The 19,411-nt window shown below is 35.5% G+C and overlaps 1 pseudogene; it reads right to left on the minus strand.

Moving 5' to 3' along the window:
* Positions 1-17,806: 17,806 nt before the first annotated feature.
* Positions 17,807-18,929, minus strand: LOC149258477 (ethylene-responsive transcription factor ERF024 pseudogene; annotated as a pseudogene).
* Positions 18,930-19,411: the final 482 nt, after the last annotated feature.

Consider the following 19,411-nt stretch of genomic DNA (forward strand, 5'->3'; position numbering starts at 1 on the left):
CAGGAACCCGTTGAAGCTGGACAAGCAAGAAGGCAAGTAGTTGTTCTCTTGTGATCTTGCATGAACCTGCTGAAGCTGGGCGAGTGAGAAGGCAAGTAGCTGTGAACTCCCAAAGAGAAGAGAGACCAGATCGAGGGACAAACGGAAGACACCGGTAAGTCTATTTATCTCTCTTCTTTCACATTTCATAAAGGAAGAAACCAGAATAGCTGTTCTTGTTTGTTGCTAAGGCACTGTCACACCTTAGGTGGATAGGATCATCCTGCATAGGCATTTTTCCCCACAACAAATTGGCGACTCCACTGGGGAGATCTGTTTAGTCATTTTATTTGTGTTTCTATCATTGTTTATTTCATAGACTTGACAGCAACAATCGAACTGCATCTGCTATTCCCGGATGCAAAGTAGACAGTTGCTGCTTTGATCAAATCACTGGACTTGTCTATGATCTGAACAATGGACTCACAAATGATTTGATGATCCTTTGTGATAGATCTTAGTAGCCCCTCAAAGCATCCCTTTGATTGCACCTTGCTTGTTGCTTTTATTTGGCCTGAAACAGTTGATTAAGTAGCAATCTGTGACCCAGAACCTGTGGGAAACGAGAGTTTCTCCTTCAGCGCAGACCCAGTGAAGGGATTCTGCATTTCAACGCAGGTCCCGTGAAGGCTACCTGCGCTGAATGTCAAAACCCCTGTGTTGAGGTTGCGCTGAACCAGTTTGCCCTTGTGCAGCTAGGGTTCTCTGCTCTGTTTTGCCTTGTTTTGATCTCTGATTTTTGCAGCCTGTAACCAGCATAGGTACCAGTCTGATAACTCCTTTTCTCTGCTTAGATTTCGCCTCCTTTTGTACAAAAAGACTGTGAGTGTTTTTATGTGTTTGTGGCATCATTTGCAGTTTTCCTTTGCATGAGTGAAATAGTCATCCTGTAGCCCTTGATTCAGATCTGTTGATTGTGATCTTAGAAGGGAGTTCATTGGCTGTTTGCAGATTGATTATACATTTACTCTTGCTTATTGGTTTGAGTTTGTCTCTTTTAAGTGTCGAAACAAGTATTCATTTCGAAAATCGTTAAGTGTTGTAATCTCTTCTACCCTCTCTGATTTCGAAAAAGTAAACTTGTTTGTATTTGTCATTTAAAAGCAAATTCAAAGTTGTACAAAAATCTTTCTTTGTAGGCATCAATACTAAGAAAGCGGAAAACAAACACTTGCATTGTGCATTTGCATCTTGATAGTTTGCATGTCTGATTTAGGAAAAGTGCATTAGAGTGTGTTGATTGCTCTTTGAGAAAAGATGGTGTCTTTCTTTTCCCTTAGTAGCTAGGATTTTCAAAGTTGAAAAGATATAAAGCTTGCTTATCATCTTTAGACTGAATTTAGGAATTGTATCATACATCTCGTGGTGAACCTTGAAAGGCAAACTTCTAAAAAGATCAACCTAAAATAAATTGAATGAACTTAACAATGCATTGCAACATAACGCACAACATAGAGGTCTAGGCTAGAGACGTGTTCCGGCGTCGTTAAGCCTGGTGACTGTCGATCTCGTGGATGGTGGGTGATTCCTCCTGAGGGATGATAGCACCAGTACGGATTGTGCTCCCACGTACCGTCGTGTATATATTGGGAGACCCCTATAGGCATAAAACCTTTATCCTTAGGAAGTCGTGTCGGCCGCCCTACTGATCGCAATGCACTGAACACAGCATTCAAGAAGATCGACCGCCCGTACCCTAAAAATTATTCTGCGGTTTTGCGAAAAGTTTGGCACACCCTCTGCCTAAAACTCCAGAGCAGTTCCTTTTGGCCTTTTTCAGACTCTATAACGGAAAAAGTCCATCCGAGCATTTGTCACTTCGGGCTCGTTAAAACATCGAAGGAGACTAGAGTCATCTTTAGCTTTTTCTCGACTCTTTAAAACTGAAAAAGCAAGTTGTGTCTAAGCGTCGTTAAAAAAATTATTTTAAACGGAACAATCACCCTTTAATTCCTGCATTGATCTTTAGGTTGAAAAATGGAGCACACCAACCAAGGAATTCCCCTTGGTGGAAATCCTAGTCCCTTCTCCTCTTGGGGAGATGTTGGTGCGCCCCATATGGCCACATTGTCGCTTCCAGGACTGACAATTGGCCTGCCGGTCTGGCTCTTTTCAACCAATGTCGTTCAGAACACCACTATTCCTGAACAGTCGAGTCAACAGTTAGGCCAGACCAGAGTTGCCAACCAGCCTTCTACTTCATCTAATTCTCACTCTCCTCCTTCCTCTTCGCTTGACGGAACTGGTAAAGCAAAAAACCAAGTTCCTAAGGAGAAGAAGGAAAAGAAGAAGAAAGAGAAGAAGAAGAAGGAGCCAAAAGCAACTGGGGGCAAACGAGTGTCGTCTGACGAAAATCCACACACAGCACTGACCAGGCCTAAATCGCCATGTGTCATATGCAAGGGAGACCACTTCCACAGAGATTGTCCCTGCATCCCTCGGATACTAAGGGACTGGTCTCCCCGTTTGCACAATTCGGTAGCATCAACCTCTGATAGCCATGTTGACTGCTCACCGTCGACTAGTGAAAGTGAAGTCCCAGGACAGAGAGGGAAAGCTAGATTTCCCTGTAAACTGTGTGAAGGCGACCACGCCATCCACTGTTGTCCCTTCTTAGACAAGGCTAAAAGAGTTCTAGAAGATCGCCTGATTTTACGAGCGCAACTTCCTCCTGGATATCAAAAACTCCTGCCAAATCCTTCACTAGTTGAGAACCCGGCTGGCCCACCCAGGTGGTCAGCCGAAGCACCTATCATTGAAGATGAACCGTCTGGATCCATGCCTGACGAAAGTCAAAAGGTTGAGGCGGCAGTTGACCCGGTTTTGCCTTCAGAGGCTCTATCTTCGAATGATACCATCACAGAGGAGAATAAAGACGATACCGTCCAAATTCTCTTCATCAACACAGACTCCGACGAACAAGGGGGCAATTTGTCCATTCCTTTATCGCAGGAAGGAACTTCGTCAAAGTCATATACGGCCGTCTATTCAGTCCCACCACCAAGCAACCTGGTTGTGTCCTTCGACTGGAACCAACTAGGCAGACCCCGGTTGCCAGCAAGCATACCATTCAGGGTTATCGTTCAAATATACAGAATGGTAATGGCTAGCACTATCATTGATGAGGGGGCATCTGTGAGTATCCATTCCTCTATTGCTTGGAAAGCGCTTGGTTCGCCAACGCTTTTGCCTGAAATGAGAAATCTATCAGGCTTTGATAAAGGAACCAGTCGACCTTTAGGGATCCTCCCCAATGTGCCCATAACATTGAAAGGGAAGACCGTTCAAATGAACGTGATGGTCGTTCAAGGACCCTTGGATTATAACCTACTCCTTGGACGAGACTATATATATTGCATGGGAGCTATAGTCTCCTCACTCTTTAGAGTAATGTGTTTTCCGCATGAAGGAAGAATGGTCAAGCTCGTAGACCAACTTTCGTTTCCCGGATCACGCATCGCAAATAGTCATGTACCATCCCTAAATGGTCTATTCACGCAAGAAGTGTCTCAACCCACGGTCCGTCCTCCTGATGAGCGCGAGTAATCCGGGAGGATATGACTGGAACCCAGGGGGCATGCGTCCTGGTCTGCTTCGGCAGGAAAACTTTGGGTATAGGGTAGGTTTCCGCGAGAGAATATGACTAGTCTGTACCCCGTCCGTAGAGGAAGAGGGTTATTCTAGAATAAGATTCTTTTGTCAAAGTTATGTGAGTTGACAAACTAAGTCTCTTACCTTTGTCTATAGACATTGCCGAGGAAGTGTTTTGTTTGAAAGATTAACAAGACAATCTTTGGGTAACCTGAAAGAGGTAAGCCTCTCTCGTTAAAACAAATGTTTTGACGGAAAAGAAGTAGAGGTAACCTTGAAATCGTACTTTATACCTGGGGGCATGCAAACCTTTTGGAATGCAAGCAAAGAGCGGTTATTTATCTGTTTTTTGGGTTAGCCGTTTCCGAACTTGCATAACGAAAGGATCCGGAGCAAAGCTTACGTAAGATCTAAGCTCCCTAAAAAATAGCATCTTCATTGAGACACTCTTATCATATGACTGGTATATTCGAGCAGTTTTAGCACACAGTTCATGCTCGTTAAAAAATAAACGCAAGATCCGAGCAGTTTTATCGTATAGTTCATGCTCGTTAAAAAATAAACATAAAATCGAGCAAATGTTTCCACCCGCGTTTAAGCTCGTTAAAAAATGAACTATCCCGGTAAATAACCACTGTGAATGTAATATCATCAGCCATTAAAGCCTTGGTCGTGTTTGCACCGTCACCTCCACTTTTCATTTGGCCGATCGTTCACCTCCATATGTTTGTTTACCCATTTTGAGGAACAGCTGCGAAGAGTGATTACACCTAGCCATCCTTGTGACACTGCCGTGATTGGAAAATTCCAACCTGTACCTGGAATCAGCTGCTAACCCTGTTTATCACTCGTTCCTCAAAAGACGAGTCTTCTTTAAGCTCTTTTCAGCTGACTCGTAAAATATGAAAAGATTGCCGAGTCCTTCGCCTTCCAGCTCGTTAAAGGGACAGGAAGTGCTATCCCTCCTCTAGATTTTAATCTTTTTGGACCTGAGGGATTATTGCACAAAAAGATCGAGCGCTTGTTTTATTCGACTCGTTAAAACTATCGAAAACTCATCCCTTCTGTATTGTTTTATACTTTTTCAGACTTAAGGGATTAGATGACGAAAAAGGACTTTTGGAGTTAACTTTATGTACCTTTTCAGACTCTCTAAAAATGAAAAGGACTGAGTTATCTTTGTTGTTAGACTCGTTAAAATCATTAAATAGCGACAAACTTGTCTTTAGACGAGAACGAGTTTCACTATCGCTAGGCTCGTTAAAACATAGCGATGGGCTTGCCCGAAGGGCAGGTTATAGAACAAGCATATGTTATCCTCCTCAAGCTTGACAAAAATAAAGAGGTACTGGTCAGCAATGACTGGGGAAAAATTGGGAGAAACTAAAGAAAACTTTGATGGTAGCAAGTCGCTCTTGAACATGACACTTTTCCTCCGTACCACAAATCGGGTTGGGTTGTTTCATTCACCGATCACATCCATGGTCTCGCCATACCATCCATATTTGGGGTAATGCTACCGATCCATCGTATCAGTGTCGCCATATGTTCAAGAGAAGTCGTTCAGAAAAGTCAACCATGTCCCATCCACTGCCATACATTATCCTTCATCCTTTCATGACCGCCACCCTGAATCATATGTCACAGATGGTTTTCACCTCCATTAAAATCATTAGCTTCGTTCCGTGTCACTGATGTGGGATTCATTAAGGCCCTCCTTTGACGGATCGCTTCTTGTCGACATCAGCTCATTATCCAAGAAGTTGATCTAGGAACAACCCCTTCAGTACTTTGAAGCTTGCATGCCTCAATGGCAAGTTTCTCACTTCCGGCGACAAGTATACATCAATGACCTTCGACCGAAAGATTTTGCGTGGTGTTCGACGCCAAGTCCTTTATTCACACCACGTGAATTGTACTGCAGTACCTTGAGGGTCATTATCATTATCGGTGATTCCTCTCGCGCTTGTTAACGGTTTACATCATTGACCGGTAATCAAGCGATGTCTTTCCATGTTCGACTTCAGAACATTTCTCACATGGATCGACTTGTACTTAGAGTGAAGATCGAACGAGTTTGAAGACCCCGGATCTAGTTTCATCCATCCGGGCTGCGATATATATTCAAGAAAGATAAAGACATTGACATGTACATCATTGCAACAGATAATCATCCTACTCAAAGGATGATAATTTCATCAAAATTATCAGTCTACCATCAGACGATTGTCTGTTCTATGTACAGAAAAATGAATTTATAAAGCTGAGCATGGGAATGCCCGCCTTAGCTAGATCATGAAAGTAGTATGAAAAATAATGTATTGTATTGTATCTTATTACAGGTCTCCTCCTAGCATTGGATGAACTTCGGATCCCCCTGATAAAGCATTTCACCCGATAAACAGCCTCATACTTTAGGGGGCAACTGTTATAGACATTTTTGTGCCTTACAGCATTGAGCATGAAATGTCCATAATCTAAGGGATCCAAAGTCCCTAAACATGTTGTTCCTACCCCTAGAGGAACAAGGCTAACAAACCACAACAATTCACAGAAGTTCTCCACCAGAAACTGCTCAAAAACAAGTCAATTCAGGATCATTTCAGTGGCTACACTAGCTGTTTGCGCTGAATGTCAAAGCCAACACTGGCTACCTGCGTTGAATGTCAAAAGGAACACTGGCTACCTGCGCTGAATGAGAGTGGACAAGTGGCAAGCTCATTTCTCAAGGTGTCAAAACCCAGGAAGCTTCCAAAATGACACTTGCCTCAGGGAATTCGACTGGTGATGAGTAAGAGGTTCCAAATCTCCAAGTGGAAGAAAGAACCTCCAAGTGGAATCAAGAACTGACAGAGGGAGAGGACACTAGTCAGATCTCAAGCTGACTCATCCTTTCTCCAAACATCTATATATGGATCTCTCCTCCATGAAATCTAGAGGCTGGAATTTTGTTATTGCAAAGAATTGTTGTTGGTTTGAGATTGGAATCATTGGGTGCTTAATGCTTTGAAGGGGGTGAAGATAGGAATTCCATTTGCTGGGAAGGAGATGCTGGATTGGAGCCCTCTGGGTTGTATCTCTTCCTGAACCTTGTTACTCATCAATAAATCTATCTTGGTTTCTCCTATATGCTGATGTATTTTTTATGTATGAATGCATTAGTATGTTTGGTTTATTTCTAATCCTAAACTAGTTATGAATGTGAATATCTGTCTTTGTGTAGTGTTCTTCTCTTGTCGCAAGTAGATGTTCTCTTGTGATCTTGCAGGAACCCGTTGAAGCTGGACAAGCAAGAAGGCAAGTAGTTGTTCTCTTGTGATCTTGCATGAACCTGCTGAAGCTGGGTGAGTGAGAAGGAAAGTAGCTGTGAACTCCCAAAGAGAAGAGAGACCGGATCGAGGGACAAACGGAAGACACAGGTAAGTCTATTTATCTCTCTTCTTTCACATTTCATAAAGGAAGAAACCAGAATAGCTGTTCTTGTTTGTTGCTAAGGCACTGTCACACCTTAGGTGGATAGGATCGTCCTGCATAGGCATTTTTCCCCACAACACTTATGGACTTGTTTGGTGGCCAATGCAGGTGAATAACTGGGCTCGCCGGTCGCTGGTCTCTTGCCCTAACACCTACGTTCTTGTATCGGGTAGGATCGCGCCTTGTCGTTTCTCTATCTGTCTATTTCGAAGTGTTTGATGGTCGCAGTATTTACTTGGTCTGTTGTCGAGGGTTGTGGCTTTGGCCTCACTGCTTCATGGTTCTGTGTATTTATGCCTCCGGGTTGTTAACTTATGAAATTGTCATTATGTCGACACTGTTATGGGTGACCTCTGTTTCATTGTTCGGTCTATAACTTGTCTGTATCTTGGACTATAAATTTATATATACACAGAGATTTTGAAAAGTAAATAGTAAATGGGAATGATATAAGTTTGTTGGTACCTGTAGATGTTTGTTGTATTCGACTCTTCTACAAACCCTCTATGTTGATTTATGGAACTTCGACCGCATTTTCTTCTTGCCTCTGTGATAATTTCTGCTCTCTGTCACTGTTACGAAATCGGTAGATGAACTTAATTAAATAACTTTAGGCTGCAATGTATGGACACAGAGTTTCTTGCTTCTCAAAATGATTTCATGCTTCTTTTTATTCAATACTATTATGGATGATTACAGTGGCTTTTTCCTTCCCTCTTAAGGATCATTGTACAGTTATTTAAACTGTCAGTAGTTACATTTTAGTTATTCTTTGATAATTGTTCATCCTTGTCTATATTCTAAAGTTAATTTGAAACAATAAATTAAAAATAAAAGAATAGTAAATAAAAATAAACAGTGGCTAGGACAGCCTTAAACTTAGTGTAAAGTCCTAAATGCTATTAACTAGAAATTTAAATGGAAATTAAAAGAACTAACTGAAACTCCTTCCGGTCTGCAAAGACAAATACTCCAACCATGACCTCCCTTAGCTGGATGCTCATGCATCAGTAAATATAATACCTTTGGCTATAGGATAACAAGAAGCTCATATTTGAGACTCTCATCACTCCTATTATCTTATATATTTTTGAATTTTTGGGTTATAGCATTTGTAGAGAATCAATGAGAAAGATAGAGTAAATTGAAAATTGTTTTATAAATTGTAATCTTAAAATTAAAGGCAATACACCTTATTAATTTCCTTCTCATGAAGCTATATTTCCCCAAGTAAGAACGTGGCTATGAATAAGTATCTAATGTACATGAACAATATAGAGGAAAAGATGCTTGCTAAAATTTCTTCAAACATAATCTTAAATTGCTAAAAATAAGATACTATAAGGAGATGATGAACCCTAATCTATAATACGAAAATATCTCTATATTTTAACTAGAGTAAATAAGAAAATAAAATTCTTTAAAGTAGTAAAAAACTCTCATAATGTCAATAGTGAAACAAGAAGTTGGACAATTCCTAAAAATGTCATGGCTCAAAAGAATTTATATCTTTATAACACTAAAAATCTTGAAGATCAAAAATACTTTCTCTTAAAATGTAATGCTATACCTACATTATATCACAATTTCAAATCTTTGGTATAATGCTAACCTTTCGAACTTTTAACTCATAAAAATTATGGTGATTTAGTAAAGCTTCTCTTAAAGCTTTTCAAAGATAGAACTAAAATTCTAAGAAAAACTAAATAATCCTTTACTTTTCTTAAAGACCAATAAACCAAATTTGATCTTAGTGATGTTAACCACCATCATCACCAGCAAAAAGAAAAAATCTCTTTCCATGAATAAATTTGATAATAATCTTTAAATTTGATAATAAATCCTTAGAATTTTAAAGATAATCGAAGTTTTACTATGATTTTTTTTCCAATTCTAAATAAATTTATTAATTAAAAATATTATTAAAGTTACCAATTATATCAAAACGGATCGATGAGAATTCTAAATTTTTGTATCATTAGATTCTACTACTTTGAAAAAAAAAAATTACAAAATTAAATAATTACACATTTTACAAAATAGTGTGAATGTGATGTTCACTACACCTGCATGGTACTTAAAAAATATAAAACAATAATAACATACATGTATTCATAATAGAATGGTTATTGATATCTTCTCAAAGGTCACTTGATGTAGAGAAATCCTTGAAACCTATGTTACCTATCAAATCAACTCAAGTATCTTTTGTGTGAAAACAATAACGTTGTGGATTAATGATTTTTTTTATTTTATAACAAATGTTAAGGGAAAATTTTAATATAACCAACGGATATGGGTGGCACAATAACATCTTATGCTTTTTAGGAAATAATTGTGGGATATTTTTCAATTCTTGATTATCACATATGTAAAGGATAAATAGTAACGTTGACTATATGACTGTATGTGGAAGTGGTGGGATCGGAAATGTCCTTTTCAAAACTAGTTACATTTAAGGATATAGTCTAGTCTCAAACACCTCCTTAAACAATTCAACATCCCACCATGACAAATATGTATACAATGGAAAAATATAATAAGGTGCCTATCATACAGATCCCTTATTCGAAGCTCGATGAATACTTCTCTCCATATTAAATACCTATAATATTTTTTCGCTTTTATGGTTTTTGGTTTCATACAATAGATATATACCAATGCATTAGACCCAAACAATTGTTGCGGTATATTTATGTTATAAAGGTTTCGCAGTAGTATATTGGTATAATCCTGATGATTATTCAAAGTATTTGAAGAGGGGGCATGGGTTAATGGAAAAGTGGGCCTCTTCGTTATCTCATGGTTTATAATATTCAACACATCCACTCTTCAGTATCTCATGGTTCATAATATTTAACCCATTCACTATGATTATATCTAAAATTCCAACATATATTTGTTTCCCATTCTACTACTTTCTTTTCAGAATCTTTTAATGCTTATAAATACTTAAATTCATTGGATATTTTTCTAAAGGTAGATTTTGAGCGAGTTTAATTAGGTATTTTTACTTATGTTCAAATTTATGTGGAGATTGATTTTGGTAAATGTTTTATAGATAAAATGTGGTTAAATTAAGACAAATTTTAATGGATTTAAAAAAAATATAAGTGTCAAATATGTAATCAAATAGGTCATTTATAGGAATATTATTTTTAAGAAAGAGCATATTTGAAAAGGGAAAATTTTCATTTATCTAATTTTAAAAGTGATAGTGAAATATATTTAACTTTAAAGAATATTTTATTTCACAAATGGTGTAAAATAGGTACAACAAAGAAACTAAGGAAATGAATAATGATATAACAAGAAGAAGTAATGAACTTCAAAATTCACTTTTTTTAGCTGCTAATGAAACTCAAATGGGAAGGATAGAAAAAATCTCATAGTCTCAAAAGCTCAAAATTTGATAAGCGAATTGGTTTTTCCACAAATGATATTGTAAGACCTCATATGAAGGCCTCGTTAAAGGTTAAAAATAAGAAAGACAAAAGTGATTGAATCAGGGTCACCATAAAATGAAATTTTGTGACATACTTTGTTATCATACTTTATTTATGAGCTAAAATGTTTTTGTTTATATAGTAGATTCCCATAAAGGAATCATAAAACGTTTTTTCTGTAAGCTCATTTTCCATTATCAGTTAAAATAATATTTACATTGCATGTAGCTTTCCTTGGTGTGCCAATCTGGAGACCATACTAAAGGAAAAATCTAAGGCTCTAAGAAATGTATATCAAAAGCTATAATCTATTCATGCTATACCTAATGAAACATAGCAAAAATAACTGGCATATTGGCCCTATAAATTATGCTTATGTATGAAAAAAGATAAAATCCCTCAAGTTGTAGCGATACAAAACAATTAATCATTATTTTCTATAGAAACAATGAATCCCATATGATTAGAGTCCTTCCATAGGAGGAGCAAGATTGGTTGAGGGAGGTGGTTCATGGTCATGCAATAGGACAATCTCAATGTGTTGTAATCATTCGTCCATAACTCAGTAAAGCAAGTTTGTTTTCTCCATCCTTAGAAGGAGTTCATCATGATTCTCATTGCATTCAAACAATACTTTTGCCAACAGCTCCTTGAGACACTAATACAAATAAAAAATAAGAAGATATTGGCTGTAATGTCCTCTCTTCATACCCAAATTAGGGATCAAATTGGAGATGGACGCCAACACCTTAGAATAAGACACCTCTTCATGTTCATCAACCACTTCTTGCTTGATGTTTTCAATTTCTTGTTGCAGCACCAAGGGTGTATCATTCCAATACCTATCTGAAGCGGCATCCACCCCAAAAAAGGCTTGAGAATTATTGGGGCCATCATGGCCCCTAGAGCCTCGTCTAGAGCATGCTCTTTGAAAAGGCATTTTTGATAAAAATATTTTACAACTAGAAAGAAAGCAAAATGGAGTAGGATAGCCACAAAAAGACGAGAAAAGGTGATAGAAGAAAGTGGTATGAATGAAAAAAGGGTGAGGGAGCTTCCAGAGGAAATATAATCAAAGATAGCATAGCTCAAGAGAAGAAGACACCCCACGAGAGTCAAAGCATAAGCACACTCAATAGCCAATGAAAAGAACCAATTGATGCAAAATAGAATTACCTAAATTCCACAGAAAAGTTTTGTGGAGAAAGATGTCACCAAAGTCACATGTCGTTGTGCTAAAGTAGAAACAAGCATTACTCCTTTCCCAATTAAACTTTCTAATAACTAAGTATAGGTAGGTTATGAGAACAACTAATAAAACCCAAGCTCAAAAAGAAATGAGATTCTTCAAGGAGAATGCAAGAGTGTGATAGTAAATTGGAGACAAAGAAGGGATGGAAAGGAAAGAACCAGTCCAAGAGGCTTGGCCCTTCCACAAACTTAGCAATGTCAAATTGATAGGTGAGATCTCGTTGTGTGTGAAGGTTACTAAACCAAATGCAATGTAGATTGCTACCGAAAATCACAAAAATAGGAAACATTCCCTTGCTCTAGCAATAACCAGCTAAAAAACTCTTGAAATGTGTAGTTCATTGAATGATAACCATTATTCCCCTACATAAATTCATTGCATCATCAATGTGGAGTAACCCATGTTTGCGCAAGTATTTCATTGAGTGGTTTTGTATCAACATCTAATGGTGAGGAGCTACCCCTTCTAGAATTATCTAGCACATGTGACTGAGGTGGCCGTACAAAGGTCAACTATCCATTGTCATTATCACCTCCGCCTCATCTCAGATGTACCCTGGTGTGCCCACATTAATGTTTAAGATGGACACCCCAATTGAGGAAGGAATCATAAAATGTTAAAAATATCCCAAGAGTAATTTTTTTTTTTGTGTGTGTGTGTGTGTGTGTATACATGGAGACATCTACACTTGTGGATGGAATTCCAAGAAAATTAAAAGTCCCTTCATGACAATTACAAAATCAAATCACTTTATTTGAGTCAGTAACTAGGTCAGTTTCATACCCGGATGTCATAGTGTCGATTTTTATTGCATCCACTATTGCTTCTAGATGCCTACATACTTCTAGAGACACAAGTTACTCGAGGGGATTTGAACCTTGAATCTCATAGTTTATATAAAATTTCATCACATGAAGATCACCAATTAAGCTAAAATGTATTCCTGATATACTACTTATGATTCAAGATGTGCCATAGAATGCACATGGTGTAAAGTAACTATTACAACAAAGCTCATCATCTCACTTGCAGAAATTGAGCTTGGATAAGGAGGATGACAATCATTTCTCCCAACCACCCAATATAAATCCAATTGACTACATAACATTTATATAAGAATATAATATTAATATGCTAAAATTTGAATATGTCTATTTTATTTATTTTCTATCGTCATTTATTTAATAAAATATTAAAAAAATACTCTAATTCCTTTCTCTTTTCCAAAACTCATTTCTAAACATATTTAAATAATGATATTTTCTATACTCTATACATCCCTCTTAATAAGTTAGAAAACCATGTAACCTTGAGTAATTTGAAATAACTTCCAAAACTCTCGATGAGAATTATGGAAACTATTATATTTATTTTATACTAATTATTAGGAAATAATGAAAAATATAATAACTATTATATTATTGTTTTGAGGCTTCTGCGATTAGTGCTTTGTATGTAGTTTTCTTCTGGAGTTCTCACATCCATAATTGTTTGCATCGAGGTTTCGAGCCATCCACCGTAACTCATCATCAGGATAGATCAGTAATTATTGATCTATCCTAATGATGAACCATGGTGGATGGCTCAAAACATCAATGCAAACAATTATGGATGCGAAAACTCCCAAAAAAACTATTATATTAATAAAAAGACTATGATATTAGTAAAAAACTTTTTTTATATTATTTTTATATTAAAATAAATAAGTTTAAATGTCATTATTAACTACTCTCCATTAATATTAGTTATTAATTTTTATATAAATAAATATTTAAATTGTATAAATATTTTTAAGAATATAAATATTATATCCAATTTAATACTAAACATTAAAAAAAGACCATAATATAAAACTTATACTAATAAAATTTTCATGAATCATAATAAAATAAGAACAATAACAATTTTCATCATAAGTATTCAACCCATATTAACATCACCATGTAGCTTATTGAATTGCAAAAATATATATATATATAGTTTATGTTGGCATAAACTCCAACACCTATTCAGAATGGGAACTATGTGGAGAGCGACAAAGGCATTATCGTAATTGCGTGTCAAGGTTCAACATATCATATTTTTTTCACTCAAAGTATGCGATTCTTATAATGAAAAACTGGGCTTTCCTCCATCTAGGCTTTATACAAACTATTTATATTGTCCCCAATTTTTTATTGATTTTGTTTCTTTAAATGATAATTTTAAAGTCTAAAAGTGTGAAGGAATTTTGAAAGATAAACGATAACCTTTACCATTAATTTGTTATAATAATTCAGTGTCTTGATTATAAAAATATGTAGATAAATTAGTTAAAATTTGATTTAATTTGAAATTAATATAATTTACTAATTGGAAATTGAAATTTTAATATAATTAAGGTAGTTATATAATTGATAAATATTGATCAGCATTAATCTATAATAAATATCAAAATATTTCTTAATATATCTCATATAGTCAAAAAACAATTATAAAAATAAACACAATTATTATTATAATAAAATAAATAATATAAAAGTTAAATATATGTACATTTCTAAAAATATGTAATAAGATTCTTTATCATTAAGATTCATTCCCACTCTCTTGAAGAGATTCATCTTATTTTACTATGAAGATTTTTAATATGTAAACTATTTTTTTTACAATACCATGGCTTATCAATATCATATGTTTAAAAATGCATAATTGATTTCATGTGACGCTCTTTTATGATATTTTTTAATTAATTAATTTAATTAAAAAATTGGAAAGAACATAACTACTTTTGAAATGAATCTGAACCATTAATTTGTGAATACTATTAGGAATATTCTAAAATATTTCATAAAGATTAAATTTCTACCATCCACTTAATAATTATTAATAATTAAATTAAAATTTTAAAAAACTTATTCCAAAATAAATAGCCTTATCAATATAAGACTATATTTTCGTCTTAAAAATTATTAATAAAATAATATAAAATATATCAACCATCATATTCTAAAATATTCTTCAAATTGAAATTAACCAACAATATTTTCTTCCCAAAAGTGACAAAACTGGAATTACTGACCACGCTGGCTATTTATTTTTTTCATTTACTTTCAGTATTAATTTAACAATACAAATTATTATGTAATAACTTATACTATTATTAATTTATCACTTCTTTACTTACAAATAATTATGTAAGAATTAATAGTGATTCTTTATTTATGAATTTTTTATTTAAAATTTAAAATCTTTTCAGCTATGCTGAAATTTCAATTTTTGCTTCTATTCTCAATAATTATATAATAATAAAAATACTTTTACACAGTAGGAAACCTATAGTAAAAATATTTATGGAAATATATAAATAATTAATAGTGCTGCATGTTTCAGAGAGTAGAGAATCACTATCGGGTAGTCACCCACATGGATTGTATACTACTATTCCCAAGGACCAAGCAATGGAGATATTTCGGTGGTGTTTACAATTCATTCCCTCATTCAACATGGTTTTACAAAGCCCTCGGTCACATGCTCTCTGGTAGTCTTCGATGCTGAGGGAGTTCATCTCACCATCGCTTCAACGTTTGCGAAGTATGCACTGCTTATCATTTTTCAACTATCATAAAGTACATGTTGAGAATTTATTGGTTACTAAATATTTGGAGGTTTCACACCAACTAAACTGTTTAATGAAATGCTTGTTTTCTTGAATGCGAAGTGTTTGATAGAATGCTCGGGGTGCTAGTGTCATGTGTTTGATAAAATGCCTGCTGAACCAGTGTTTGTTGTAACTGATCTTATAGACGGATTTGAAATTATTGTTAGGTTTTTCGTTTGAAACAATGATATGTTTCTGGTTCTTGGTGTAAAAGACAGATTTGAAATTATGGTTAGGGTTTTTTAAAAAATGATGTCCGACTTAATGCTGCACTTAGAATACGCAAAAGGGATTTTTCTAGATGAACAGTGTTTACTATATTGGAGAGAACATGATTTTAAAGATCAAATTGGGCAAAAGTTTCATCATCAATTTGGTCAATTCAAATGTTCTGAAGGCTTCCCTATAATGTTTATAAAATACAGTAGGATGAAAAGAGGTTGATAGTAGAAATCACAGAGGCAAAGGCAATCCATCTACATTCCCTTTAAAGATTTTACTGTTCCCAAAATTTAATAGGAGATGGTCTGCTACAACAGTTTTGTTTCTTTGGATTCGATAAACTGAAACAGAGAAATATGAGATCCCTTTATGCTTGGGATTATTTTGATCACAATAATGATGATTACAAGTGAGTTGTTGAGGGGAAGTCTCTAGTTCTTGGACAAGTACAAGACTTTGTAATTTTTTCATCAATTTAAAGTTACTAAATTAATAGTCTCATATTTTTTGTATTTATCTATTTTTTTAAGGATGCAGGATGCTAAGAATGTTTCTATAATTGTATAAACATGCACATGCCTCCCAAAAAAAAATTAGAATTTATTTATTTCTTTTTCAGAAAACTTAAATTTGGATACCAAACTTGATAAACACGAGATAAATCAATATTAAAGAGGAGACACCTTTCTTAAAGAATAAAATAGATGAGATAAATAAAAATCTTATTCCTTAAAAGATGTTATGGCAAGTAAAGCTCCTTTAATAAAAAAAAATATCTTTAATAAAAAAAAAATATATATATATATAGCAAGTAAAGCTCCTTTAATAAAACAAGTATATATATATATATTATTAAAAAAAATATATATTACTTTACAATGCTCCTTTTGATATTATGGTTTATTGATATTATTTATCTAAAAAAATATAAAGCATATCATATGATATTTGTTTATGTGATATTTTTATTTATTTAATTAATTTAATTAAAATAGTAGAAAAAGTATAATTATTTTTGAGATTAATTTTTTAATTTTTGATTACTATTTAGTATATTTTAGAACATTTCATGCAGGCTTATTATCTACGTAATAATTATTGAAAATTAAATTAAAATTTTAGAAATTCTATTTCATAATTTCTTTTTTATATCCTCAATTAAAAAAAAATTATATAAACCATTGATATTTAATTTGACTATAATTTTAAAAATAAATTATTATTTAGTATAATTTGAGTGGTCAAAATAATTAAAAACATGGTTCGAATTTTAAAAGCAATAAAGTATTTACCCCTTAAATTTTAGCACTAAAATAACTATAAAAAACATTAAAAAAATAATATTAAAAATACAACCTATACTCCCTATATTAAACATTCCCTACATCATTGTTGCATTCATTGCGATGGGTTAGTAATTACATTTTTTTTTATTGGTTAGACTTCTTAACGAAAAACAGATGATATTAATGGACGGTAGATAAACTCCAATGTATACGGGCTGCGTGGGCATGCTTTTAGCCAGATATTAAGTGCAAACTGCAATCTTATTATTTCAAAACTATAATCAAAGGTCTTCCAAAGCTTCGTAATCAGCCCATAACTTTAAAAAGCACACTCCCTGATGACTCACAACAGAGATTTATGTTTGTCTGATACCGGGGAAGGTAACTTTAAAAGCCAGATTTTTTAATTAACTTGTAAACACAGCCTCACTGTGCCTTAACTAAAACATCTGCTTTTCCGACCATTTTCCCGAACAGTATTTTGGCTGAAAAAGTATCAACGACGCAAAACTACAATCTAGTTATTTCAAAATGCGATTTTAGGGTTTCCCAGATCTCTGAGTCCACCCAAAATATCAAACCTGCAATCCCAGATTTCGGTTTACTTCAACCCCAGTCACAGATTTTTGTTTAACCAAACCGCAGATCAGAGAGGCCGAAAATGGGACGTTTGAGTTGGGATAAACAAGGCTGTGAGCAGCCGTCATGACGTCACCTACAAGCTGCCCAGCTACACAATAATACTCTCCACACTTGTGATGGAGGAAATTCAATTGAATTCATCAACACTATAAAACGCTCCAAGCTTCTGATGGAGGAACTTAAATTCAATTCATCAACACCATAGTAATAATAATAATAATAATAAAATGAAAACCAATCTTTCTTGGAAATGAAATTTAAATTCAAGTACAATAGTCACACGTTTGTGACCCACGATTATAATTGTTGCGAATGAGATCGGCTCCAATTCCAATTGAAGCCGTTGAATCTGACAGAAATTTCTTTTAGCAACAGGTTCAATGTTTATGAATAGTTCCAAAGAGAAGTTTCTGCGGATATTGATGCATTTACATCAAAAAAATTATCAGCAACACTATAATTATCGTGTTCCAACATCCATGGAGGGGCTACCAATAGACCCTCTGCCATGTTTCCCACAATATTCGGCAGATCCAACATTATATCGTCCTCTATGCTCATCCACTCGTTCCCCGAAAGAAAACTCGAAACCCAAACCGAATTCGACGCGCAAACTGCTGCGGCTGCTTCATTATTCCCCGACTCTGCAGGGATCACAGTGTGGGAATCACTAGGGATCGCATTGTTCGTCCCCACGGGGTCAAGGGATCGATCATCACTACAATCTTCTTCTGAAGGCATATGAAACTCAGCCGCAGCGAGCGCGGCAGCGGCCTGGATGTCTTTGGGGCACAGTGTGGCGGGGCGAGGCAACGATGAGGCCATGTGGGGAAAATTGAGGAACGCGGATTTCCCCTTGATGCTGAGCGCCGCTACGTCGTGGGCTCGAGCCGCCATCTCTGGTGTCGGGAACGTCCCGAGCCAAATTCTGGACTTCTTCTTGGGCACTCGAATCTCTGAAACCCATCTGCCCCAACTTCTCATTCTCACGCCCCTGTAAACACGGTGCCGCTTTTCTTTAATACTCACCCCCTGCTCCTCATCTCCATTACACACGGCAGACTCCACTTCGCCAGGCTCGTCTGCATTATTAATCTCCTGCCCACGACGCTTACGCATTCTATTGTGGGTTAATGTGAGCGTAGAATTCGAGGCGGAGCTTCCGGTGGAAGCGGATTCAGCGGCATTGAATATGGGAGATATGCAGGTTCCGTCAGAGAAATCAGAAAATGAAGAGGAGTCTGTTAAAGCAGGAGGAGAAGCAGAATGTGCACATGGACTACGGCCATGCTCATGTTCATCGAACATGGTACGTGGTACGCGACGATTCCAAGGGAAAAGCCATGACGCACCCTCGCATCAGTGGAATGGTAACGTAACTAAGAATATAAATAAATAAATATATATATTCAATGAACTTTCCAGTGTTATTCGATAAAGTAGGTTTTCAATTATATACGCTACGGACAAAACACTGAAGACCTATTTCACGTTTTAACAAACGGCCTTTAATTGAGTTGATGGTGGGGCGCAATGGCCGTGAACACCTATTTCACGTTTTAACAAACGACCTTTAATTGAGTTGACGTTGGGGTGGAATGGCCGTGTGAAGAACAGCGACCTCCGACCAACGATCTTCGATTTTCTCCATCCTGTGTGTTACCTCGGAAGGTAAAATGGGCCCTTTTTCCGTTTTCAATAAAATTAATGTGACACGCATTTCGTGTCGTAGTAAATTAATGATTTGCTTTATTTTCTTAATTAATTAATTAATTACTTAGAAATAATATAATATTTAATGAAAAAAAGAAAGAGATTA

The sequence above is a fragment of the Pinus tabuliformis genome, chromosome 6, assembly GCF_031772625.1.
Source record: "Pinus tabuliformis cultivar Carrire ecotype Pingquan chromosome 6, CPIR1, whole genome shotgun sequence".
NCBI lineage: Eukaryota > Viridiplantae > Streptophyta > Pinopsida > Pinales > Pinaceae > Pinus > Pinus tabuliformis.